At 44.0% G+C, this 27055-nt stretch overlaps 1 long non-coding RNA gene across 1 annotated transcript in view; it reads right to left on the bottom strand.

Moving 5' to 3' along the window:
• Window positions 1-17098: 17098 nt before the first annotated feature.
• LOC108527037 (uncharacterized) overlaps window positions 17099-27055 on the bottom strand; it is an 11200-nt gene continuing 1243 nt past the window's right edge. The window contains exons 2-3 of the long non-coding RNA XR_001884667.1: window positions 25011-25170; window positions 17099-17730 (exon numbers count right to left, since the gene is read on the bottom strand). This is a non-coding gene — a long non-coding RNA (uncharacterized LOC108527037). The remainder of the gene's footprint in view (window positions 17731-25010; window positions 25171-27055) is intronic.

Below are 27055 nucleotides of genomic sequence, written 5' to 3'. Positions count from 1 at the left end.
AAAAAAAAAAAAAAAAAAAAAAAAAAAAAAAAAAAAGTCCATTTTAATGTGTGTAAATTATGCCTCCAGAAATCATTTTAAAGTAATTGGCTAATTACTTGTTTAATTTGTTAAAAGAAAACCTTTTTATTTAAGATGATATTTATTATTTTAATTAATAAGCTTTATTTTTAGATTGGCTTTAGGTTCAAGGGTGAACTGAGTGGAAAGTACAGAGTTTCCATATGCCCGCCATCTCCGCACACACCCCACCTCCCTGGCATGGTCAAGATCTCGCATCTCCGTGGCATATTTGTTACGATCTATAAATCCACACATCATTAGCACCTAAAGTCCATGGCTTACATTCGGTTTCACTCTTGATGTTGTACCTCTATAGGTTTGGACAAATGTACAATGACATGTACCCACCACTGCGTATCATGCAGAACAGTTTCACTGCCCTAAAAGGCATCTGTGCTCAGTCTGCTCACCCCTCTCTCCCCCATAACACCTGGTAACCACAGATCACTTTATTATCTCCATATTTTTCTTTTGCAGAATGTCGTATAACTGGCATCATACAGTCTGCAGCCTCTTCAGATGGGCTTCCTTTTCTTAGCATGCGTTTAACTTTCCTCCATGTCTTTTCAGGGCCTGTCAACTCATTTTCCTTTGGTGCTGAAGAGCATCCCATTGCCTAGATGTACTACAGTTTATTCACTCACCTATTGAAGGACATCCTGGTAGCTTCGAAGGTTTGGCAAATACAGATAAAGTTCTATAAACGTAGTGTGCAGATTTTTGTTTGGACATAAGCTGTTAATTCATTTGAGTAAATACCAACGAGCATGACTACTGGACCCTGTGGTAAGAAATGTTTAGTTTTGTAAAAAAGTGTCAAAGTGTCTTCCAAAGTGGCAGTACCATTTTGCATTTCCACCAGCAATAAATAAGAGTTCCTGTGGCTCCATGTCCTTGCCAATAAAACATAAATATGTAAATATATTAAAATTAAAAAACAAAATAAAAGAGGTAGAAAGCTGAACTGGCAATTTTAAACAGAGAAAAAATGTATCTTAGAGAAAGACATCAAATTTAATTAAAATTAAAAGGAGAAAGTCAAGATAAAACAGATGTCATGAAATTTATATAAATAGAAAATGAGCCCCTTTGTGTATGCATTTAAAAAAGAATTACATGTAATAGATGAAGAAATGCTGGCATGTAAAGTGAAAAAAAAAATAAAGTCACTTATCAAGTATTTTAACATTTTATCCCAGATGGTATTATGGAAATAAGCTGAGGGGAAAGAGGCTTAACCTAAAGAACAAAATCAAAATATACAAGGATTGAGCGAAAACAACCAGTGTCCAGGAGGTGCAACGGACGCTCACCATCAGCTAGCATTTTATTGAGGGTTTTTATGTCCCTATTCATAAGAGATACTGGTTTGGAATTTTCTCTTCTTGTAAAATATTTGTGTTGGTTTGGTATCAGGGAAATGCTGGCCTCAGAAAACGAGTGGCGAGGCATGCCTCTCTTCTATTTTCTGGAACTGAGTGAAGAATTCATACTAATTCTTCTTTGAATATACAAGTAAAGGGTGAGCCATCTGAGCTTTTCTTGGAAAGTTCTTAGATTCCTGCTTCCATCTCTTCCTTTGTCCCCTGAAAACCCCCGGACCTTGCCCTCCCCAACCCTCCTGTCCTCCATCAGCCAGCCCTGTCCCAGCTCTTCATCCCAGCTTGGGCTATGTCCTTCTCCATTTGTGATGGAAAGCCAGTAATCTGGGCGCTCATGTGAGCAGGACTCCATGCCTTGCTGTCACTCACATTTGCATGCTGCTGTTTCTGGACCCCATACACATAGGGCAAAATTTAGACATCAACGCAGAACAGTCCCCAGGGGCATATGCTCCCTGGCTTTTAGCAATGTGCTTATCTGTCAATGGGCCCTGGAGATGCCGCTTTTTGGTTTGAAAAAGCCAGATGGGCCTTTTCACAAGAACCTTCAAGAAATCAGAACATCCCTGAGGCTGAAACCATAGTGGAGCAACTTTGAATCAGTTCCCATTGTCATCCCTCAAAAACTGATTAGTCAAAGCGACAAAAGACTGCAGACAACAGAGATGAATCTGTCTCTTCCTAAAGACACAAACTAGACAATATCTGGAAGGACTGCTCTGTCTCATTCTGGACATCCAGATGGCTCCTGCTTTGGTCACTAGGTTCATAAATGGCTTACACCAGTAATTAGGATGTTAGCCAAAAACACTATGTAAATTAGCAAAATGTTCCTCTCTCTGAAATGCATGCACTAGGCCAACAACATGAGGAGTCCATTGCAGAAAAAGTCAAGTAAACACAGTGCAAACTAATGGTTTCACAACTTAAACACTTCAAAGAACAAACTAATGGTTTCACAACTTAAACACTTCAAAGAAAACAAGCCAGGGCAATCTGTTCCCTCCAAACCCCCACAGATCGGGATTCTTGAAGATACTGTAAAGAACTGTAGATATTGTAAAGAAAGACTCTGGATTGCCTAGCCTTAAGATACAAAAAGGAATAAGTGTCCATCTCCCCACTTTATTTTTTCCATGGGAACTTCCCCTGTGTGTCCACACTAACCAGATGCATGAAAGGAATTCATCAGCCCATCGATGGCCACACACCACCTTCCTTGTGGACTCAGGGGCAATGTTCCACCATGAGCGCCTCTTACTTTCCGACCATGCTTAGAGCACAAAAACCACACTTACTCATCTCCTACATTACTTGACTTTACCTAAACCTCTTCCTTTCTGACCAGGACCTCTGAGTGCCCAGCACAGCTTCCTGCTCAGCTTCACAATCCTGAGCAAACCTTCTGGGAGGAGAGCTACTCCCCAACCTGAATTCCAGTATTCTTGGCGCTGCTAAGGGCCCGCCCCTGAAGTCCCTGACTCCATGTCTGTGGGCCTTTGTCCTTGTGTAACTCTCATTGACCACCTACATTTTCTTGCTCCTGTTCAAAGACCCTGAACCCCCTTTAAACTCTCAAGTACAGATTATATTCACTACAGATTATATTCACTACAACACCTGACTTCCTTTGGGCTACCTACTCACCTGATATATGCCAAATTTGAGAGGCTGAAATAGATCTTTCCATGCCCTCCCAACATGTTTGCATAATTCAAGGCTTCCTTGACCAGGGGCTCTTTGTCCCCACGCCCAATCCCTGTAATAACACCATCTTGGTGAGGGAAACTACCTATTCCCAGACAAAAACAACAAGCAAAATAGTCAAACCCAGAACTCCTCCAGTTCCTAACTTCAGCACCATCCTGGCCTCTAGCTCACCTGGCCACTCACTTCAGTCAGTGACACTCTTCTGACTTTTTGGTATACTTCTTCACCTCAGCTTACAAGACTTACTGTCTTCACATGCAAAAATCAACAATGCAGATGGACTTTCGTGTCTCAGGGGCTTACTGAGTCCTACTTATTTCTCTTGAACCCTAAATGCAAACCTGAGGGATCTGACCTTTCTCTAAAGCCCTGTCCTCATCCAGTGTGCAGATGTCTTTGTCCATTTTGCATTGCTGTAGAGGAAGACCTGAGCCTGGGTAATTGATGAAGAAAAGAGGTTTATTTGGCTCACAGTCCTGCAGCCTGCACAAGAAGTATGGCACCAGCATCAGCTTTTGGGGAGGCCTTGGGAAGCTTCCACTCAAGGTGGAAGGTAAAGGGAACAAGCATCACATGACAAGAGGAAGGGAGCAAGGCGGGGGGAAGAAAGGACCAGGTTCTTTTCAACAGCCAGATGTCATGTGAACTAAAAGTGAGCACTCACTCACTACCGGGAGAATGCAACTAGCCATTCATGAGGCATCCACCTTCATGACCCAAACACCTCCCCACAGGTCCTGCCTCCAACATTGGGGATCACATTTTAACATGATATTTGGAGGAGATAAACATCCAAACTGTATCAGTAGATGACTATCGTCTCTGCTTTCCTGATTTTGGCAGCTTGCAGTTGACACCCAGCATTTACTCCAAGCTCTCACCCACAAGGACCACAAGGTCTCTAAAGACAAAATGCAATCATGCAGCTTCCACTGCATTACCTGGGACATGGTATCTTCCCTTCAGGGGAGAGTTTATTCCCTAAAGAAATTAACACTACCACCCACTCCCCTCTTCCTGAGACCAAACAATGACACAGGGGGTTTCTAAAATTGGCTACTGCCAGAATTGGATCCCTGACTTTCCCCCATCTTATCTTCCTTGGATGCCATGACTAAGGAGACTGTCACTGAATCCTATACCTGGGACTCTCCTTCCATGTCTACATTTCAGACCTCAAATCCTCTCCGTACTAGTCCGTTCTTGCAATGATACAAAGAAATACCTAAGACTGAATGATTTATGAAGAAAAGAGGTTTAGTTGGCTCATGGTTTCACAGGCTATACAGGAAGATGATGCTGGCATCTCCTCGGCTTCTGGGGAGACCTCAGGAAACACAATCATGGTGGAAGATGAAGGAGGAGCAGGCATATGTCACGACCAGAGTAAGAGCAAAAGAAAGAGAGCAGAGAGGAACTATACACTTTTAAATGACCAGATCTCACAAGAACTCATTCGCTATCCCAAGAACAAAGCCAAGAGGATGATGCTAAACCATTCACGAGAAACCCACCCCCATGATCCAATCACCTCCCACCAGGCCCCACTCCAACATCAAGGATTACAATTGCATATGAGATTTGGTGGGGACACAGATCCAAACCATGTCACTCTCCAGACTTTCTTCCCCCAGTTAGACTTCCCATTACCCATGGCCAATCTCCCTTTCTACACATGAAAGGGCAGGACCTGCCTCAGTGGTCCTCACTGAAGAATGCAATGGCGGCCAAGGGCCAATTAATCAGGCACTTCAGCCTTGGACTCTGTGGCTCTGGCATCAGCCTCTTGGCTGTGTGCAGTAACCACTGCCCCAAAGTCAGTCCAAGCCACTGCTGACCAAGTTCTGAGCCATTTACTTGGCCTCAGCGTTCCCCATGTGGTTCAGACCTGGGAACACCCAACACTTCTGCTTCCAGACTCACTTGCTATGAAATCCCAGTATACCCCCCTCCTATTGCTGTTCACCACCTTCCCAACCTCAGTGCAGTCCCTCCCTGTCCCCTGAGGGATGGCCTGGCCTCCCCATGCCTCACCATCCATCTTCCACTCATCCTCACCCCAGCCTTGCCAAACTCCTCTCAAACACCACAAGTCGCCCTCTTAGCAGAAGACTCCAACCTCAGGAACACAAAGAGGGAGTGTTAGACAGGACACACCCCACAGCTCCCCACACCCACAGAGGGCCAGTTCCTGAGGCTACATTAGCCTGAGGGGCCACACAGACACAAGCTCACACCTAGGCATAAGGTGAGAGGGCCAACAGTTACTCAGAGGGCAAGCAGACACCTGGGCTCCAACTTGATTTGGTATGCTATGGAAACGAAGAAAGTTCAGGACAGTGCCAAGGAGTCCTCAAGACAGAGCCCAAAAGGAACCGAGAACAGGACTCAAGCAGGTAACTGCACCGCCACATCCATAGCAGCGTTGTTCACAAGAGCCAAGAGATGGAAGCAACCAATGTTCATCAACGGATGAATGGATCAACAAAACGCAGTGTGTATGTCAATGGAACATTACTCAGCCTTGAAAAGGAAGAAAATTCTAGTACCTGCTACAATCTGCGTGAAGCTTGAGGACGTTATGCTATGTGAAATAAGTCAGTCACAAAAGAACAAATACTGTCTGATCCCACTTATATGACATCCCTTATGTTGTCAATTCGTAGAGAAAGGAAGTAGAATGGGGCTGCCAGGGGCTGGGGTCAGGGGAGGGAGACAAGAAGTGAGTGTTTCATGGGCACAGAGTTTCACTTTGGAATGATGGAGAGGTTCTAGACATGAATGTTGGTGCTGGTGGCACAGCAATGTAAATACATTTAATGCCACTGAAGTATACACTTAAAAATGGTTAAAGTCATCAATTTTGGCCTTTATAGCCAGGACCGCCATCTTCCAGTAATTCGCCAAAATGACAAACGCAAAGGGAAAGAGGAGAGGCACCCGATATATGTTCTCAAGGCCGTTTAGAAAACATGGAGTTGTTCCTTTGGCCAAGTATATACGAATCTGTAAGAGAGGCGATATTGTAGACATCAAGGGAATGAGAACTGTTCAAAAAGGAAGCCCCACAAGTGTTACCATGGCAAAGCTGGAAGAGTCTACAATGTTCCCCAGCATGCTGTTGGCATTGTTGTAAACCAACAAGGGCAAGATTCTTGCCAAGAGAATTAATGTGTATTGAGCACATGAAGCACTCTAAGAGCCAAGATAGAGATAGCTTCCTGAAACGCGTGAGGAAAGTGATCAGAAAAAGAAACAAGCCAAAGAGAAAGGTACCTGGGTTCAACTGAAGTGCCAGCCTGCTCCACCCAGAGAAGCACACTTTGTGAGAACCAATGGGAAGGGCCAGTGCTTCTGAAACCTCTTCCCTATGAATTCATGGCATAACAGGTGTTAAAAAATAAAAGATCTCTGGACTGTAAAAATGTTTCTTTTCATTGAGTAGAAGTGTGGTGTCCTCTCCCTCAAATAAATATTTAAAGCAAATTTTAATTGTGTCCTAATTCATATGTAATGTCTTTACTATTCACGTTTAATGTATTTCTTGCTGAAAGATGTGATGTAGCTTATTGTGCAACAAATTACTCAATGGGTTAGAAAATGGCTAGATATTATTTATGAAATATTTGTACTGGTTTGAAGATAATCCTCTAAATCATCATGGAAGCAATAATTTATAAAAATTAAAAATAATTTTGTTATATGTATTTTGCCACAATAAAAAACAATTTTAAAAATGGAACCCAAGAGGCTAATTTACAAGATGCTTTACTGTTACTCAAGAAATTAGCTATTCTCAAATGAAAGTTCACACTAACACCCTGAAGCACAAGGAAAGTCCTTGGCTGACAAATATGCTAAGATAGCCAATTCCTAAGATGACTCTTCCTCAATCACCACCTGCCTCCACTACCCAGTCTCCTCTAGGGACGGAAGCCTGGCTTAGGAGACTCAAGGCATAGTGGCTGCTGGCACTGAGGCTGAAAGAGCTCCTGGAAACCAGACTGGGTATTTTATCCACTCAGCTGGGGCTTGGAGATACCCAGATGACTGCTGGGTCTCTCCCAGGTCCCTCCCCTGAAATACGGTTGTATCAGGTCAGTCTTGCATTACTATAAATAAATACCTGGGACTGGGTAATTTACACAGAAAAGAAGTTTAGTTCAGGTATGGTGGCTTAAGCCTCTAATCCACCAATTTGGGAGGCCGAGGCAGGAGGATCATTCGAGGTCAGGAGTTTGAGACCAGCCTGGCCAACATGGTGAAACCCCGTCTCTACTAAAAATACAAAAAACTAGCCGGGCGAGGTGGCGGGCGCCTGTAGTCCCAGCTACTTGGGAGGCTGAGGCAGGAGAATGGCGTGAACCCGGGAGGTGGAGCTTGCAGTGAGCTGAGATCTGGCCACTGCACCCCAGCCTGGGCGACAGAGCAAGACTTCGTCTCAAAAAAAAAAAAAAAAAAATTAGCCAGGTGTGGTGGCACATGCCTGTAGCTCCAGCTACTCGGGATGCTGAGGCACAAGAATCACTTGAACCCAGGAGGAAGAGGCTGCAGTGAGCCAAGATCATGCCACTGCACTCCAGCCTGGGCAACAGAGTGAGACTCTGTCTCAAAAAAATAAGTAAAAACAAAAAAGAAAAGAGGTTGAATTGGCTCATGGTCCCACAGGCTTTACTACAGGAAGCATGATGCCGGCCTCTGCCTGGCTTCTGAGGAGGTCTCAGGAATTGTACAATCACGGCAAAAGGCTAAGGGGGAGCAGGCTCGTCACCTGGCCAGAACAGGAGCAAGATGGTGGGTTGGGGAGGTGCAGGAAGTGCCACACATTTAAACGAGCAGATCTCCCAAGAAGTCATGATCACAGAGTCAGCATCAAGCCATGAGGGATCCACTCCCGGGATCCAAACACCTCCCACCAGACCCAGCCTCCAGCATCCGGGATGAAAATTCAACAAGAGATCTGGGTGGGGACAACATCCAAACTGTATCAGCAGTCCAATGGCCTCCACAACGTTCTACATCCCAGCAAAGGAAATCCACAAGTACTGGTGGTCCAGGGAACCTCAACTTGCCCCGACTGCCAGAAACAGTCCTGGTCACAAGCAGAGATGGAGCAAAGGTGAGGGGGACAACAGCCAGTTCTCCGGTCCCTTTCCACTGGCAAATGGATTTGTTCACCTCCCAGTTTCCTGGGCATGAACACATTCCAATCTCAGCCTGCACGTTTTCAGATGAGAGGAGCTTTTCCCTGCAAACAAGCTACTGCCATCACTGAAGCCAAGCTGTTGCTGGAAGTAATTATCTCCACTGGGGGAATCTCTCCGTTCCTCTCCAGCAAGAGAGACTCGCTTCTCCAATACGGCCATTTGAGTGCTACCACTCACAAAAGCAGCACTGTCCTCACCCACTCAACCCTCTGGAAGTATAGAATGAGCCAAGGGAGCTCTTCAGCTCCAAACAGCCAAACTCCCAGGACCTTAGCCTGCCTTAGCCCTCGGTCTGCCTCTAGTCCTGAAGATCCCCCAATCCTCCCCTCAGTCAACACTGACGATCCTCTTATGAAATAATTGCCACCCACCAGTGCAAGTCTGACTCCTCCTGGACCTTAGAAAACCTGAATCTGAACCAGTCGCGCCCTCAGTACCACCAAGTTCTCATACAGTGCACTCATGCTTGTCCCCCCATGGTCCAGGCTGCCTCTCCCCAGACGTCCCACTACAGCCTTCATACATCTCAAGGTTAGAGACCCGGCCTTCCAGAAAAGACACCAATCAAAGACGAACCTTGAACCCGAATGGACGGGACCCAGTGCCGTCCTCCTGTACTGGCTTCCTGTGGCTGCTCGCACACAGTCCCACACGCTCTGGCTTAAAACAACTCAAGTTTATTTTCAGCACTTCTGGAGGGCAGAAGACTGAGGCCATTTCATTGGGTGAATGTAAAGGTGTTGGTTCCTCCTGGCGGTTCTGGGAGGAGCTTCTCCTTGCCTCTCTCCAACCATCACGTCCTCCTGCCTGCTGCTTCCTCCTCTGATCTCCTTTTGTCCCTCCCTTGAGGACTCTGATGACTAGGGCCCACCCAGATAATTCATGACAGCCTCCCCATCTCAAGACCTTTAATCATATCTGCAAGGCCTTTGGCAATGAGTACAGAAACATCCAGTTAAAGGGGATTCGAACTCCCAAGGTCTCCTGGGAATCAATTTATTTCAATCCTAGTCTGCATATTTTCAGAATGGGGGGAGTTTTCCCTGCCGTTGGTAGGAGACATTACTCAGCCTACTGAGTCACTAACGACACAGCAAAGCTACAAGAAGTGTAACCCTGGGTTCATGTTTTACAATATTAAAAATGCAAGTCTTCCTCCAAGTGGAAATCCAGCCCCAGCAGAAAACCTTAAACTGAGGTTCTTGCAAGAGCCTCCAGACACAGACGACAATACGAAGGAAACTGACATCCAAAGACCGGCAGAAACCTCAGACGACATGAGGTGGTCAGCTCCCACCCAAGACGCTGACACAGGCCCTCCAAAATTCCCTACTTAATCCCCAGGTCTCCCTTCCAGTCCTTCAGCCTCTGACCCCACCTTCCCTCAACACCCTGCACCCTAAGATAATGTTGCCCTGTACGAGCCTCGGTGTCCTATCTCCCAGGTAATCCCACCACGCAAAGAGGAAACAAGCCAGGTGCAGTGGCTCACGCCTGTAATTCCAGCACTTTAGGAGGCCCAGGCGGGCACATCACCTGAGGTCATTGAGTTTGAGATCAACCTGGCCAACTTGGTGAAACCCCGTCTCTACTAAAAACACAAGAATCAGCCGGGTTTGGTGGCAGGTGCCTGCAATCCCAGCCACGCGGGAGGCTGAGGCAGCAGAATCGCTTGCAGCCGAGAAGTAGAGGTTGCAGCGAGCCGAGATGATGCCACTGCACTCCAGGTAGGGCAACGAGAGTGAAACTGTCTCCAAAAAAAAAAAAAAAAAAAAAAAGAGGTAAAACCCCCCTGGCTTCAGATTCACAGAAGTTGCGCCTCTCATCTCCTGTCGCTGGATGCACTCCCCATCCCCCTCAGCGTATTCCAGGCAGACTTGCTCCTTAGCGTTCCACACTGGCTTCTCAACTACCCCAGATCATCAAGCCTAACACTCACGGAGCCTGAAGTCCAACATAATTCACTTCTCTTGAAGTCTGCAGGGTTCCCGACCCCACATCCTCCGGATTGGGTGCAGAAGGCAGGGGCGCTTTGATGCCTGATAACCACCACTTTCTCCTCCACAATTCTCTGTCCCGCTCATAGACTAAGTCCACACACAGACTCTGCCCTCCGAAGGGTCCACCATCGGGCCTGCCTTCCACCGTGGTGGGCCAGGTGGAATCGTAAGTCTAGGAAGAAAAGGGCAGGGACCTTCCTCCTCCTTTTGCCCGTTCTGAGGTCTCGGCGGTGACAGCCGCAGGTCATTACAAGAAACCGTGGCCCAGGAGTGTCAGGAAGCAAGTCGCAGGGGGCTGGATCGGGGGGAGGGGGGTCTGGGGCATGGGTGAGACAGCCCTCCTAGCTCCACAGGTACCCTGGGGAGAGGCGATTTAGCACGGGTGGGAGAATATTGATACTGGAGCAATGACAAAAAGAGACCGAAACTTACCATTCTGTCGTCCCTCCAGGCTATGGGAGACCAATTAGCTGGTGGTGATGTGGCCGGAATTGGCGGGTTCTTGGTCTCACTGACTTCAAGAATGAAGCCACTGGCTCTCGCGGTGAGTGTTACAGTTCTTAAAGATGGTGTGTCTGGAGTTTGTTCCTTCAGACTTTCAGATGTGTCTGGAGCTTCTTCCTTCTGGTGGGTTCGTGGTCTCACTGTCAAGAGTGAAGCTGCAGACCTTCATGGTGAGTGTTACAGCTCTTAAAGACAGCGCGTCTAGAGTTGTTCTTTCTTCCCAGTGGGTTCGTGGTCTTGCTGGCCCCAGGAGTGAAGCTTGCAGACCTTTCGCGGTGAGGGTTACAGCTTATAAAGGGAGTCTGGACCCAAAGAGTGAGTAGCAATAAGACTTATTGCAAAGAACAAAGCTCCACAGCCTGCAAGCGAACCCAGCTTGTTTACTACTGGCTCGGGCAGCCTGCTTTTAGTCCCTTACCTGGCCCCACCCGTATCCTGCTGATTGGTCCATTTTACAGAGAGCTGATTGGTCCGTTTTGACAGAGTGCTGATTGGTGAGTTTACAATTTTTGAGTCACAGAGTGGTAGTTAGCTAGTAGATACAGAATACCAATTGAGTGTATTCACAAACCTTGAGCTAGACACAGAGTACTGATTGGTGTATTTACAAGCCCTGAGCTAGACACAGAGTGCTGATTGGTGCACATACGATCCTCCAGCTAGCTATAAAAGTTCTCCAAGTCCCCATCCAGTTCAGGAGCCCAGCTGGCTTCACCCAGTGGATCCTACACGAGGGCTGCAGGCGGAGCTGCCCGGCAGTCCCAAGCTGTGACTGCACTCCTCAGCCCTTGGGCTGTCGATGAGACCCGGCGCTACGGAGCAGGGGGCGGCGCCCGTCGGGAGGGTCAGGCCGCGTGGGAGCCCACTACAGGAGGAGGAGCTTAGACATGGCGGGCTGCAGCTCCCAAGTCCTACCCCGCCGGGAGGCAGCTAAACCCGGCGAGAATTTGAGTGCGGCGCCGGGGGCCGGCACTGCTGGGGGACTTGGCGCAACCTCCGCAGCTGCTGGCCCGGGTGCTAAGCCCCTCACTGCCCTGGGCCGGCGGTGCCTGCCGGCCGCTCCGTGTGCGGGGCCCGCCGAGCCGCGCCAGCCAGAACTCACACGGGCGCACGAGCGCAGCCCCGCTTCCCGCCCGCGCCTCTCCCTCCACACCTCCCTGTAAGCAGAGGGAGGAGGCTCCGGCCTCAGCCAGCCCAGACAGGGGCTCCCACAGTGCCGTGCCCGGCTGAAGGGCTCCTCAAGCCCTCGGCCAGAGTGGACGCCGAGGCCGGAGGCCGAGGAGGCACTGAGAGTGAGGGCTGCTAACACATTGTCACCTCTCAGTGAGATCAATCAAGTTCCCTGAGTGCCAGGGCTTAGTGGGCACGTGTGCATTCCAACAAGGCCGCTGTCAGCCAAAGGCAGGAGCAAGCTTGGGCCGCCCCAGAGGGACTCCCTCCCTTGCTGTCCTAGTGCATGAGCAGGGCTCTATGAGGCCTAGGAGCTCCGTGTTTCCTGAGGAAAGGTGATCAATACGGAAGCATCAGAGGGGACTGGGCTACTAGGTGAAGGCCAGTACTCACAACCCCTCCTGCTGAGCTGACCTTCAGGTCTTGGGGTATAGTTATGCATGAACAGTCTGCCTCTGGTTTTCAGGGGTATGTGTCCATTTCTCCACTGTCATGTTCAGCATGTTTGATGGCACCCAGGGAACACAGAGGGTCTCCCAAGGCGACATTCCTATCTCTGTGCTTGGACTGCTGCTAACCTAAGACTCTGTGGTCTTAAGGGAAAAGGTTTTGCGTCAAAATTCAAAGCCATTGAGTTCCAATCCCGTCAAAGTCAAATTTTTCATTAAAAGTTCTAGTAATCATTTCCCGTAAGAGTAACTTGAAATTGATTCTTAACCCATTTTGAAATATTGAAAAAGTACTAATTTGATCCAAGGTGTTTCACGTACGTGAGGCCATCCCTGCTACTTTCAAACCCTATCCTAAGGAGCAGTTTCCCCAGCAGAGAAGCCTGCAAGGGCATTTTAAGAAATGAGAAGCAACTGTGAGCGTGGAGGAGCAACAAGGGTCAGAAAGATCACTCCTACTTCTACTACTTACAAGAAAAATCTTGCTTACAAAACCGATTTTGTTCAAATCATTTCATCTCACTGTCCCTGAGGTTTTCTGCAAATTGCGTTGTACTGATGGACTTACAAAAGGTTAAGGTAATAACTTAAAAATATAATATTGATTGTTTCCCTCTGATTATAAAAGTAACATACATTTATTTTATAGGCAATTTACCTGTAGAAATGACAAGGAAGACTTACTTTTATAGAAAATTTGTCAATATTGTATTTAAATTTTTTAAGCTGAAAGAACCGCTAATACACCTTTTAAAAACTCATAAAAGCAGCCACAATGGAAACATTAACACACAAATGTAAATGAAAACGAATGATAGTTAGATTTGCCAGCATGGTGGCACGGTACTTAATGTGACATTTTCTCTGAGAACAATCTGACACTTTACACCAACAAAAATCTGAAGAGCGGCTTGAAATAAAATGACTTTTGGATAAACACGTGGCTACCCATCTCCGCATTATTTCAGAGACAAAATATGTTTCATTATTTCAGAGGCAAAAAACGTCTGTAGCCCAGAAACAAGTTGCCCAAACTGGCTGGTAGAACGGATCTTGTATGTGTATGCTGACTCATGGGTTCGTCTACACACCGATGTTTCCTGGCTTTGCTTGCTAAGAGGGCCTGGAAACAGTGACTACCAACAGCAACAGGCACGCCCGGCACCCAGATCTTGGTTTCTAAACATCACTCTCAAATAAAAGGAAGCAGGCCCACAAAGGGAGGCTCCCCGCGCCCAGGACACCAGAGTGGGAGAATGTGAGAGGAGCACTGGGTGGTCAACACGGGAGTGATTTGAGCAGTCAATAAACAGCATAGTATTGGGTTACAACCGGGAGTATACAATATTTATGTGCTAACATCTCTAGACTTCCAGTTTTTTCTCCGCACACATACACTTCCATGACACACAAACACAAACATACACACACCACAGATTGGTTTTTATAGATTTGGAATAACACACAATATTCTGCACTTGCTTTACTTCATTTTGCAATATATCTTTGAGATCTTTCCATATCAGTAGACAAAGATTTCCTGTATTCTTTTCATGTGTCTGCATATTATTTCAATGTATGGACATTTATATTGCATTAAATATTTTGTTATTGCAAATAATGTATGTGTACATCTACATGATAAATTCCTAGAAGTGGGATTGCTGGCTCATATTTCATTTGAGACTGTGATGGTGAATTTTTTTTTTTTTGTAACTACTTGCTTTTGTTAAATTTAGCATAAAAAGGCTGGCCACGGTGGCACACACCTGTGGTTCCAGCACTTTGGGAGGCCAAGGCGGAAGGATCACTTGAGACCAGAAGTTTAAGACCAGCCTGTGCGACATGGCAAAACTTCGTGTCTTCCAAAAGTATAAAAATTAGCCAGGCGTGGTGGCTTGCACCTATATCCCAGCTACTCGGGAGGCTGAGGTGGGAAGATCACTTGAGCCTGGGAGTCAGAGGTTGCAGTGAGCCAAGATTGCGCCACTGCACTCCAGCCTGTACGACAGGGTCAGACTCTGTTTCAAAATAAATAAATAAATAAACAAACAAACAGCATTAAAACAAATATTTTCCTGTGTCCCTGAAAATACTAATTTGAGCTTGTACAGATTCTCTGCTGGATTAATGCTTCGCGTGGCTGTGGCCTCTGCTCGCTTGCCTGGTTCCCTGAATGTCTGCCTGATGGTTCATCCCACACAGCCAGTACTCTCTCATTGTCCAGTCACTTTCACATATGAAGGCTACAATTTTATTTTAATTTTCTTTGGTCATTTAAATTGGTTTTCCAGAGAAAAGAAAGAGATATACAAACCAAAAATTCCATCTTGGAACTGAAATGTTTACATATACTTTTGCCACAAAAGTATAAAAATTAGCCAGGCGTGGTGGCTTGCACCTATATCCCAGCTACTCGGGAGGCTGAGGTGGGAAGATCACTTGAGCCTGGGAGTCAGAGGTTGCAGTGAGCCAAGATTGCGCCACTGCACTCCAGCCTGTACGACAGGGTCAGACTCTGTTTCAAAAATAAATAAATAAATAAACAAACAAACAGCATTAAAACAAATATTTTCCTGTGTCCCTGAAAATACTAATTTGAGCTTGTACAGATTCTCTGCTGGATTAATGCTTCGCGTGGCTGTGGCCTCTGCTCGCTTGCCTGGTTCCCTGAATGTCTGCCTGATGGTTCATCCCACACAGCCAGTACTCTCTCATTGTCCAGTCACTTTCACATATGAAGGCTACAATTTTATTTTAATTTTTCTTTGGTCATTTAAATTGGTTTTCCAGAGAAAAGAAAGAGATATACAAACCAAAAATTCCATCTTGGAACTGAAATGTTTACATATACTTTTGCCATTAAAAAAACCTGTAAACATGGCCAGGCGCAGTGGCTCAAGCCTGTAATCCCAGCACATTGGGAGGCCGAGACAGGTGGATCACGAGGTCAGAAGATCGAGACCATCCTGGCTAACACGGTGAAACCCTGTCTCTACTAAAAATACAAAAAACTAGCCGGGCGAGGTGGTGGGCACCTGTAGTCCCAGCTACTCGGGAGGCTGAGGCAGGAGAATGGTGTAAACCCGGGAGGCGGAGCTTGCAGTGAGCTGAGATCGTGCCACTGCACTCCAGCCTGGGTGACAGAGAGAGACTCCGTTCTCAAAAAAAAAAAAAAACCTGCAAATTATGTATATTTGCATATATATAGTATTCCCATTATCCTGCTAAGCATACATTTTTACATAATTTTCCTATTATTATTTAGTTGCTAATTTTTATTTTAAAAAATTATCAATAGTATAAATTATAAATAAAACTACAATGTAAACATCTCTGATTCTTTTCCTATGAAAAACTTTTGGAAGTGATATTGTAGGGACAAACAGGAAGTGCATCCTAAGGGTTTGAAACACAATGACAAATCGTCTTCTCCATTGATTACATCCATCTACAGCCCACCCTCTCCATCAGAGCAGAAGGTGGAACCTAGAAGTTTCTCTAAGCTTGTTAAAATAGGATTCTAGCAACAGATTTGGCTAACAATGGGTCCTGGTGATCCAGAGGGGCTTCTCAGAGTCCAAGGTCTAAGGAAGCTGAGGTAGAGCCACCGAAAGGCCGATGAAAGGTCGCGCTCTCCCTCACGCTCATCTGTCTTTCCTGATCTGGAACTCTATTGCATTCAAGCTATGCTTTGGGCGAAAAATCGGAAAATAAGACTAGAGGGGAAAGATACTGAGAATGACAAGTTTCTCGGGGTGGGGAGGTGCTAGCTGGGAGGAGGAAGAGGGTCTGTGGGGTGGACCTTGCTACTTGGAGAGGGCAGATTTGGGTGAACAACAACACAGTGACCCAGGAACTTGGAATTCCCTGCTGAGGGAATTCCCTGGGAAAACTAGGAGATAGTGAGGAAATGAGAGCTCTGAGGCTTGTCAGCTTCATGAAACTGCCTGAGGTTAGGTACCACCCAAGCAACTGAGCATTAGAATTTTTTTTTTAAATGATCTCAATGTTTTAGAATTATTTGTGCTTGATTGTGATTCAGCACACAACTAATTTTCATAAACATTTCACACATACTTGAAAGGAATCCAAAGCCAGGCATGATGACTCATGCCTGTAATCTCACTATTTTGGGAGGCCAAGGTGGGGGGATTGCTTGGAACCAGTAGTTCAAGACCAGCCTGGGCAACATAGCAAGACCCCTGTCTCTATAAAAAAATGAAAATATTAGCCTGACATTACAGCATGTGGCTGTGGTCCTATCTACTTGGGAGGCTGAGGTGGGAGGACCATTTGAGCCCAGGAGGTTGAAGCTGCAGTGAGCTGTGATCGTGCCACTGCACTCCAGCCTGGGTGTCAAAGACCCTATCTTAAAAAATATATATGTATGTGTGAATTTGTCATTGTTGAGTATAGTTTTCTATGAATGTCAGGTCAAATTAGTTAATTATCATATTATGATCTTCTAATTTTTTTAGATTTTAGGGGTACATGTGCACATTTATTACATGAATATATTGCGTGATGCTGAATTTTGGGCCAAGTATTCAAATTTAACAAAAAATTAGCTGGGAAAAGGCATCTAACTTGAAGTACAATAAATAGCAACTTGAGATTATAAACTTTATAACGTACAAAGTATGTTTGTTCACACCTTTGTCATTTAGTTTTCATAATAACCTCATTAGATTAAGCATGGTGGATATTCTTAGTCATTATTTAACCCATTGTCAGGTTAAAACACGAAGTCTTTGGCAAGAAGCCCCTCTGGGAAGTGGCAGAGACCCAATCCCATCAGTTGGTTTCAGACTTCACGCTGTAATTCTTCACAGAAGGGTGACTGCTTCAGAAAACCATTCTGAGTGGGTCTGATGGAGACTCACAGCCTGACTAGTCACAGCGACTGGTAGCCAGCATCTCCAGGCTCCTGCGTCCCACTGTCAGGACCAGCCCCTCCTACCCAAAGGTCGGGCCTCATGGCTGAGCCATAAAGAGACACTCATGGGTTGGCTGGAAAACTGCTCTGGCTTCACTGAAGGACCTAGCAATGGTGAAATGAGAGCGGAGAGATTCACAGGCGATGAAAGCCAAGGAGCTCCTTCCTGGAGGCGCACTGGCACCTGTGGGTGTTAGCAAGGAGTTGTGGATCAGGCAAGAAGATGAAGGGGCATGCGGCAGAGGAACCAGGCAGTCACAGGGCCCATACAGTTTGCCACGTCCTGGGGTGGCCACACTTTCTTACCTGTAAAATAAAAAATGTGGAAATATTCAAGTTACAGTTAAAAGATCAAAAACCTTATTTAGGAATGACTTGTGTTAGAAAGGCACCTGAACCTAACTAACTTTCCTTAATTTGACGCAGATTCCAAATCATAAATTATCAAAGGGCCAAGATTCCAAGACATCTTTTCCTCGGAACAGCAGTGTAATGGGCTTCAGCAGACGTTTCAGTGTTCAGCCCATTTTAAAATGTGATGAAGAGAACTTCACAAGAAACACAAGAGACCTGTGACCCTTTGGATGAAGTGAGCCTCCATCACCCATGCTGGAATGTATAAGGAGCCACAAAACTCATTCTGAATTCTGAATAAGGTACATGTAATATAAAAAATTAAACTTGACATTAAACTTGTAAAATGTAGTTCATTTCCCACTGAATTGGCAAAGAAAAGCAAACTAGGCTTTAAAATTGTTCAAACTTTTTTTAAAGTAGAGGTGGGATTTTAAAACTTCTAAGCCCATGAAATGATGGTGTAGGCATTTGTGAGGTTTTCAAAGAGGCACTTGATTAACTCAAACTAATTATCAGGGCAGAAAAAGGCTTCACCCCTAAGGTCTGTTAGTCAGGAAAGACCCTTCAGTTCCAAGGCCACAAGGAGTCCACGTCAATAAATGCTCAGATGACGTGATTTGAGGGAGGAACTGCCAATTCATGCTTTTCTCAAAGTATCTCCCCCACCACCTCCCAGGAACCTCCATCCTTACTAAGCAGCTCAGAAATTCTTGGCATTAGAAAACACATTCAGAAAGACAGTAAAACTCTTATCACTGAACAAAACATTAGCAAGATAAGGCTATGTTTATGATTCAGATTTTTCACCCCTTTAAATCTTATGTTAGGCAGAGCTGCTGAGAGGATTACGAAAAGGGGGCAGTTGCCTAGTGGAATAGTCTCTAAAACCAGAAGCATTTGGCTTGAGAACAGGATTCAACAAACCAGTCCACCCCACAGCAAGTAGTGTCTGGGCACGCACCCTAGCTTAGCATATTCGCTTATAAATTATGCTCATGAAATATACTAACATATATCAGAAAACATGCACAATAGCCATTCTAAAAGGATAAGGTTAAAAAACTACTTTATAAATATTAGTTCTAATATTTTCTTCCTGCACGCAAATGTATAACTTTGGAGAGTCTACCAAAATACTATAGGAATTAATGGAAAAATATATGCAACCTGCGTTTTAATTCAGAATATAAGAAATGCAAGCTGAAGAGAGGGTGGATAAGTGAAAACAGGAAGCATGCTCTTGAGGGACTAGAAACATGTTTCTAGTTGGGGACACTGTAGACTGGACATTCGTATTGTGGTTTCTCTTGGTTTGTATTAAATTTTATCACTTACGTTTCTAAATTGAGACAGGGCAATTTGAATTTACATTTATTTAAAATATTACATTTCAACTTAGCTCTCATAAGAAGAGAGCTATAGCAAAGAATAAATCAAAATTCCATATGATACTAAGAGAGAAAGGGAGGGAGGAAGAAGAAGAAGGAGAAAGGACTCCAAGGCTAGAGGTATGTGAAAGTGCACACTGTCTAGGAAGAGCGAAGACAGGAGGCAGGCCATCTGTTAAGCAACTGTCACCTTAGAAGAGCCAGTGAACACAGTCCTGGGAAATTTTCAAGAAAAATTAGGACTTCTTGAGTGGTCCAGAACATCGGAGCACTGGCCGGGCACAGTCAAGCCTGTAATTCCAGCACTTTGGGAGGCTGAGGTGAGCTGATCACTTGAGCTCAGGAGTTCAAGACCAGTGTGGGCAACATGGTGAAACCCCATCTCTACTAAAAATACAAAAATTTGGTGAGTGTGGTAGCATACACCTGTGGTCCCAGCTACTTGAGAGGCTGAGATAGGAAGACTGCTTGAGCCTGGGAGGCAGAGGGTGCGGTGAGCCGAGATCACACCACTGCACTCCAGCCTCAGTGACAAAGTGAGACCCCCATCTCAAATACATTTAAAAAAAGAACATCTGGGCATGCATGAGCATTAAGCAGCCTTGTCCATCACAGGAAGGCAACCTGGGACCCCTAATGGGGAGACCGGGCCAGACACTGCTTCCTGCCTCCTCGGTTTCACATTTCTCCAGCTTCAACAAAGGACTCTCTTCTCCAGGGAAACCTTCCCAGCTGCTCCTAAATACAGTAGTAGCCCACTCTCTCCTTTGTGCCACTGTTGTGCCCAATATGTACTTCTACTGTTGTTTTTTTAATGGTATTGTGATTATTAACATGAGCCTCTGACTGGAAGAACATTGAAGGCAGGGAATATGCATGACCTTTGTAGGCCCAGTGTTTAGCACAGTACATGTGATGCACACTCCATAAAAGTTGATTGAAGAAATGAACACTGAATTATTAAGGAATGGACCAATGGGATAATCCAATGATCATGGCAAATATCAACACCAAGGACGAAATGTAAAATATCATTAGAAAGTAGAAGAAGTAAAAAAAAAAAAAATTATGCCATGAATACTTTTCTAACCTTTGCAATCTGATTCATGTAATTAGGCAATTTAGCTACAACATAAACTTTTCTACTGTCCTAGTGGAGTGAATCCATGTGATTCAAATTAAAGTGCCAATTGGGCATATTCCCGGTTAATTTAACTGAAACAGATAGCTCATAAGGCTAACCAGCTTCCCAAGGAATTCCGTAATCTACATTATGGTGTTGAGTTAAAGCCTTGAGAGTTTTCAGAAAGGAAATTGCTTTGTGTTTAGAATTTCAAACCAATGGCTGGGTGTGGTGGCTCACACCTGTAATCTCAGCACTTTGGGAGGCCAGGGTGGGTGGATCACCTGAGGTCAGGAGTTCGAGACCAGCCTGACCAACATGGTGAAACCCAGTCTCTACTAAAAATGCAAAAATTAGCCGGGAGTGGTGGCACATGCCTGTAATCCTAGCTACTTGGGAGGCTGAGGCAGGAGAATCGCCTGAACCTGGGAGGCAGATGTTGCAGTGAGCCAAGAACGTGCCATTGTATTCCAGCCTGGGCAGCAAAAGCGAAACTCTGTCTCGGAAAAATAAAATAAAATAAAATAATTCAAACCAATTTCTTGAACTTGAAATGATTGGTTTTGGCATTTATTCAAATAATACCTGTGCATCCACTAATGTGTGTCAGGTCCTAGGGTATAAAGATGAATCAAGCACAGTCCCCTGTCTCTAGGAACTCAACGTTTATTGGGCAGGAGGGAGTTGATAAAAGACTTCTATATACAGCAATATAGCAGGCTACATATCCTGAACAACTCTCAGACTGAAGTGCTTAATATGCTAAAATATGTTTTTTCATGCATTGCTGAAACGGCAGGAGGTTAAAAAAAATCCATAGGGCTGAAACTTTAATGAAAACAGAAATTCTTGTTAGTACCAAAAGTATCTTTCATCTTAGGCCAAAGCCAGAGCTCCTGGGCTCCTTCCTGGATGGCTATGCGGGGCCCAAGGTGCCAAGGGGAATGGAGAAGAGGTCGAATCCCAGGCAGAGCTTCCCACCCTTTCTCATGGCTCACAAAGGCTGAGGAACATCACTTGCAAGGTTCTGGTCCAGATCCTGCATCAGTTGGAAAGTCTATGGTAGCCCATGCTCACAAGACTAGAACTTTACTCCAATATAAGGAAAATGAGAATAAATTTGCCATGCAGAAAAGAACAATAAGGAAGCTTTGTCTTTCTCAACCTCGTCACAACATACTGTGTGATGTGGGAAATTTTAAGACACAGCCAACTTTTATGTGTGTTTACAGTCTGCATTTATACTACTTATTGAAAAACCCCAAGCTGCGATTTTAACTTGGTTTCCAGATGGTTAGTGACCTCAATCAGTTGGTAGAATAAAAGCAAATCCCCAGTGAAGAAATTCACTTTCAACTGAGACAATAATAATCCCCACAGGTGAAATTCCAAAGATATTAGCTTCTCACAATACAAAGAAATAAGTAAATACATTTTAAAAATTGCAAAGCATACAAGGGAACAAAGTACTACAGCTGAGAACCAGATAGACAGTAAAGTAAAATCCTGAAAGACTTCAGAAATTAGAACTAGCAAGGATTATAGAATAACATTTTAATAGGATTTTAAATACTAGAAGCTCAACAATATGATCAAAGAAGCAGGAAATCTTAAAATAACCAAGTAAGCTTTAGAAATAAAAAACATAATTGAAAATTTTAAATTGGTCGGGCCCAGTGGCTCACGCCTGTAGTCTCAGCACTTTGGGAGGCCAAGGCAGGTGGATGAGTATTTTCTAATGCTGTTGACAGCTTCCAATCTTCAGATCAATGAAGCTCAGTGGATCCTTAGAAAAATTTAAAAACAAAATAGACCAATCAAAGTAAAATTACAGAATTCAAAAGGTAAATTGTTCTCAAAAGCTGGCAGAAAGAAAAAAATAGATCAGCATAAAGGAAGGGCAATTGAATGAACTATTGACTTCTGTACAGTGGCAATGGAAGTCAAAAGCCAGTGGAAGAGTCTCTCAAAGTGTTGAAAGAAATAAAATATGTCACTCTGGAAATCTTTGCCACAAGTAACTGCCTTATAAAAATGAGGGAGATATATATATATTTTTTTTAGACTGAATCTTAAAGGGTCAACTGGTAGATTTTCATTAAAGAAAATCCTGAAGTCAGTACTTAAGGCAAAAAAAGCACTTCTGAGATGCAAGAAGGCATGCTAAACAAAGATATTATTATAATAAGTTTTAATGAAAGCCAAAAAAATTGACTCTAAAAAACAATGTCTGATTTATGAGAAAAAAAATATCAAAATACTGGATAACAATGCATATAAATTGCTCTTTATATTATTGGGGAGGGTAAAGATATTAATTTCAGGTCTTTCAAGGTCAATGGCTACAGTAACTTCCAGAAAACAAAGAGTATGTATAACTACTAAACAATACAAATTGAATAATAAAATATTTTTAATTTTTTGAAAGAAAGCAGGAGTGATGGATAATATTTGTTTAGCAACATTTTTTCTTCTATACTCCTCTCTGAGTATAGAAGTGGGAAGCCAGGCTCCTTGCTATCTGGCTTTCTGCTAAATTTTGCCAGAGGAAAGCACTTTTGGGGATTGAAGAGTAGGAGGGAAAATTCATTTTCCCCCTAGTGTTTGGTGGCAACAAGAGTGGCAACTGTCAGCTGGGTGGCTCACACCTGTAATTCCAGCACTTTGGGAGGCCAAGGTGGGTGGATCACCAGAGGTCAGGAGTTTGAGACCAGCCTGGCCAACATGGTGGAACCCCATCTCTACTAAAAATGCAAAAATTAGCCAGGTATGGTGATGCATACTTGTAGTCCCAGTTACTTTGGAGGCTGAGGTGGGAGAATCGCTTGAACACAGGAGGAGAAGGTTGGAGTGAGGTTATCGCGCCACTGTACTCCAGCCTTGGCAACCGAACAAGACTCTGTCTAAAAAAAAAAAAAAAAGTGGCAACTGTCAAGTGTAGCAGGCAGCATGGTTTCAACTTCATTTTCGCTTTGGCCTCTTTGCTCTAGGAATAACAATAATCATTTTTAGTTACTAATTTTGGGGTAACCTCATACTCCCTTTCTGCTCCAGTACTTCTAATACTTTTATAATAATTTCCCTTTATGTGAAATCTGTTTTCCTGACTGGACATTTAAATGATATAGTAAAGGCCGGGCGCGGTGGCTCAAGCCTGTAATCCCAGCACTTTGGGAGGCCGAGACGGGTGGATCACGAGGTCAGGAGATCGAGACCATCCTGGCTAGCACGGTGAAACCCCGTCTCTACTAAAACTACAAAAAAAAAAACTAGCCGGGCGACGTGGCGGCGCCTGTAGTCCCAGCTACCCGGGAGGCTGAGGCAGGAGAATGGCGTGAACCTGGAAGGCGGAGCTTGCAGTGAGCTGAGATCCGGCCACAGCACTCCAGCCTGGGTGACAGAGCGAGACTCCGTCTCCAAAAAAAACAACAACAACAAAATAAATAAATAAATAAATGATATAGTAAGAAAGAAAAAAAAAAAGAACAGAAAGAGCAGGATAAATAGCACATAAGCAGATGGCATACATAAATACAAATCAGAAATCACAACAAATATAAATGGACTAAACTCTGAAGTTAAAAGACAATGCTAGACTGGATTTAAAAAAAATAAAGAACATGTAGCTATATGCTGTTAAGCAGAGACATACATAAAACAAGAAAGGGCTGGGCATGGTGGCTCACACCTGTAATCCCAGCACTTTGGGAGGCCAAAATGGGAGGATCACTGGAGCCCAGGAAGTCAAGACCAGCCTGGGCACATAGTGAGAGCCTGTCTCTACAAAAAAAAACCCATTATTTAAAAAATTAACCAGGCATGGTGGTGTATGCCTACAGTCTCAGCTACTCAGGAAGCTGAGGTAGGAGGTTCACCTGAGTTCCAGAGGTCAAGACTACAGTGAGCCATGATTGTGCCACTGCACTCCAGCCTGGGAGACAAAGCAAGATCCTATCTCAAAAAATAAATAAGTCTCAAAAACTAAAACAAGAAGATAGAGAAATATTAGTAAGTGTAGGATGGTAAATCATATAATAGAAAAACAGAAATTGAAAGAAAGTCAGCTACTTTTACTAATATCAGAGAAAATTGATTTCAAGGCAATAAAAGTACGGAGATGGATAGGGTTGACACCTAATGATAAAAGTTTCCATTGAGGCTGGGCGCAGTGACTCATGCCTGTAATCCCAGCACTTTGGGAGGCCGAAGCAGGTGGATCACGAGATCAGGAGATCGAGACCATTCTGGCTAACACGGTTAAACTCCATCTCTACTAAAAACACAAAAAAATTAGCCAGGCATGGTGGCACACTCCTGTAATTCCAGCTACTCAGGAGGCTAAGGCAGGAGAATTGCTTGAACCCAGGAGGCGGAGGTTGCAGTGAGCCAAGATCACACCACTGCACTCCAGCCTGGGCGACAGAGCGAGACTCCATCTCAAACAACAACAACAACAACAAAAAAAAAAAAAAAAAAAAAAAAAAAAAAAAAAAAAAATAAAAAAAAAAAAAAAAAAAAAAAAAAAAAAAAAAAAAAAAAAAAAAAGTAAAAGCATAATTTAAAACAAAATAGAAATAAACAAATCCACAAACATAGCAAGGAATTTTTATATCTCATAGTAAATGATAAGCCCCCCCCCAAAAATAGTAATGACATAAAATAACTGAACAGCTTAAATAACAAATTTAATCCAGTGGATTTATGAGAAAGTTGCACACTTGCTGGTTATTCTGTGTTCTTCAAGCTCAGATCTGTTGTCTGCCCTTCCTTCCGTGCTCTGTGTCCTGGGGGTGCTAACTCCACAGATGGCATCACACTGATTTCATTAAGCTCCGCTTCCATATTGAAATCCATGTTGAAATCAGCCAAGGGGAGTCACTAGTAGATGGTCAGAGAATGGAGAAACAGAAAGGTCAGAATACATCCTCCATTTCCAGCCTGCTTCAGCAACACAATTCTGGCAATGTAATGTCTCTACAACAATGGCTCCATCCTTTCACCTCAGCCTTGCAAGTAGCTGGGACCACAGGCGTGTGCCACCATACCTGGCTAATTTTTGTATTTTTTTGTGGAGATGGGTTTTTGCCATGTTGCACAAGCTGGTCTTGAACTCCTGAGCTCAAGCGATCCACCCATCTTGGCCTCCCAAAGTGCTGGGATTACAGGCATGAGTCACCACTCCATGTATTAATTTTGAAAAGGCAAAACATAAGACTCTAGGAACAAAGCTAACAAAATATGTACTAGTCTATTGCAGGGGTGGGGGAGGGGGGAACTAGAAAATTAATAGAAGACCAAAGTAAATTAACAAATATTATATGTTAAGAATGTTTGTCCAATTTATGTATACACTGAATGCAATTGCAGGTAAAATCTCGACAGGGCTTTTCATGGACTATGATAAGAGATTCAAAAATATATATAAAACAGTCAATAACCAGGTAACATAGCAAGCCCTGAAAGAAAGAAAAGAGAGAAAGAGAGGAAAGGAAGAAATGAAGGAAGGAAGGAAGGAAAAGACAATAAAATATCTAAATATCACGATTTTTTTTGAATGTGGAAAAAAACATTTCTCATGTAAGACAAAAGAGAACAAACTATCAATAAATTTGACCACATTAAATCGGTAAACTTGTATTTCTGAGTTAGGTGGAAGACGTATGCTGTTTTAACACATTACTTCCTCTACCTCTGGTATGTTTCAACTAATTCATAGAAAAAAGTGAGGCACCTGTATGCGGAGACTCATAGTGTGGGTGCAGGATCTTAACAGAGAACAAATAAAGCCTGTTAACTTCAAACACCTACAGAGGAACATAGCCAAGGCAAGATTAGAAAGACACCAGATTTCTCCCCAAAACTCCTCGAATACATCTCTCATTACATTTATAATGTAATATATAATAATAAATCCCTCATTACATTTACATCATTAAAAATGTAAAAGCTAGCCAGGTGCAGCCATTTTACGTTTTACATTAAAAATGTAAAAGCTGCCGGGCATGGTGGCTCATGCCTATAATCCCAGCACTTTGGGAGGCCGAGGCTGGCAGATCACTTGAGGTCAGGGGTTCGAGACCAGCCTGGTCAACATGGCGAAACCCTGTCTACTAAAAATAGAAACATTAGTGGGCGTGGTGGCACATGCCTGTAGTCCCAGCTACTTGGGAGGCTGAGGCAGGAGAATCGCTTGAACCCAGGGAGCAAAGGTTGCAGTGAGCCAAGACTGGCTACTGCACTCCAGCCTGAGTGACAGAGCAAGACTCCATTAAAAAATAAAATAAAATAAAAGTAAAAGCTGGCCAGGTGCAGCGGCTCATGCCTGTAATATCAGCATTTTGAGAGGCCAAGGTGGAAAGATCATCTGAGGCCAAGAGTTTGAGACCACCCTGGGCAACATAGTGAAACCCTGTCTCTACAAAAGATTTAAAAATAAAAAATTGGCCAAGCATGGTGGCGTACGCCAGCTACTTGGGAGGCTGAGGTGGAAGGATTGCCTAAGCCCAGGAGTTCAAGGCTGCAACGAGCTATGATCACACCATTGCACTCTAGCCTGGACAAAAGAGCGAGAGCCTGTCTCTATTTATTATTTAAAAAAAAAATTTTTAAGTTACAATATTACAGTAGGTAATGGTAAAGAACAAATAGGGGATATGGAAAATATAATTGGAGAAATCTTCCAGAATATACAGAGCAGAAGTAAGAGAAAATATAAAAGATAAGTTAAACAAAAAAGAATTATTATTATTATTATTATTATTAT

Source organism: Rhinopithecus bieti, unplaced genomic scaffold (assembly GCF_001698545.2).
Source record: "Rhinopithecus bieti isolate Rb0 unplaced genomic scaffold, ASM169854v2 scaffold_3734, whole genome shotgun sequence".
Lineage (NCBI taxonomy): Eukaryota > Metazoa > Chordata > Mammalia > Primates > Cercopithecidae > Rhinopithecus > Rhinopithecus bieti.
Note: the sequence above shows the minus strand (reverse complement) of the source record. Positions and strands in the feature narration are given on the sequence as shown.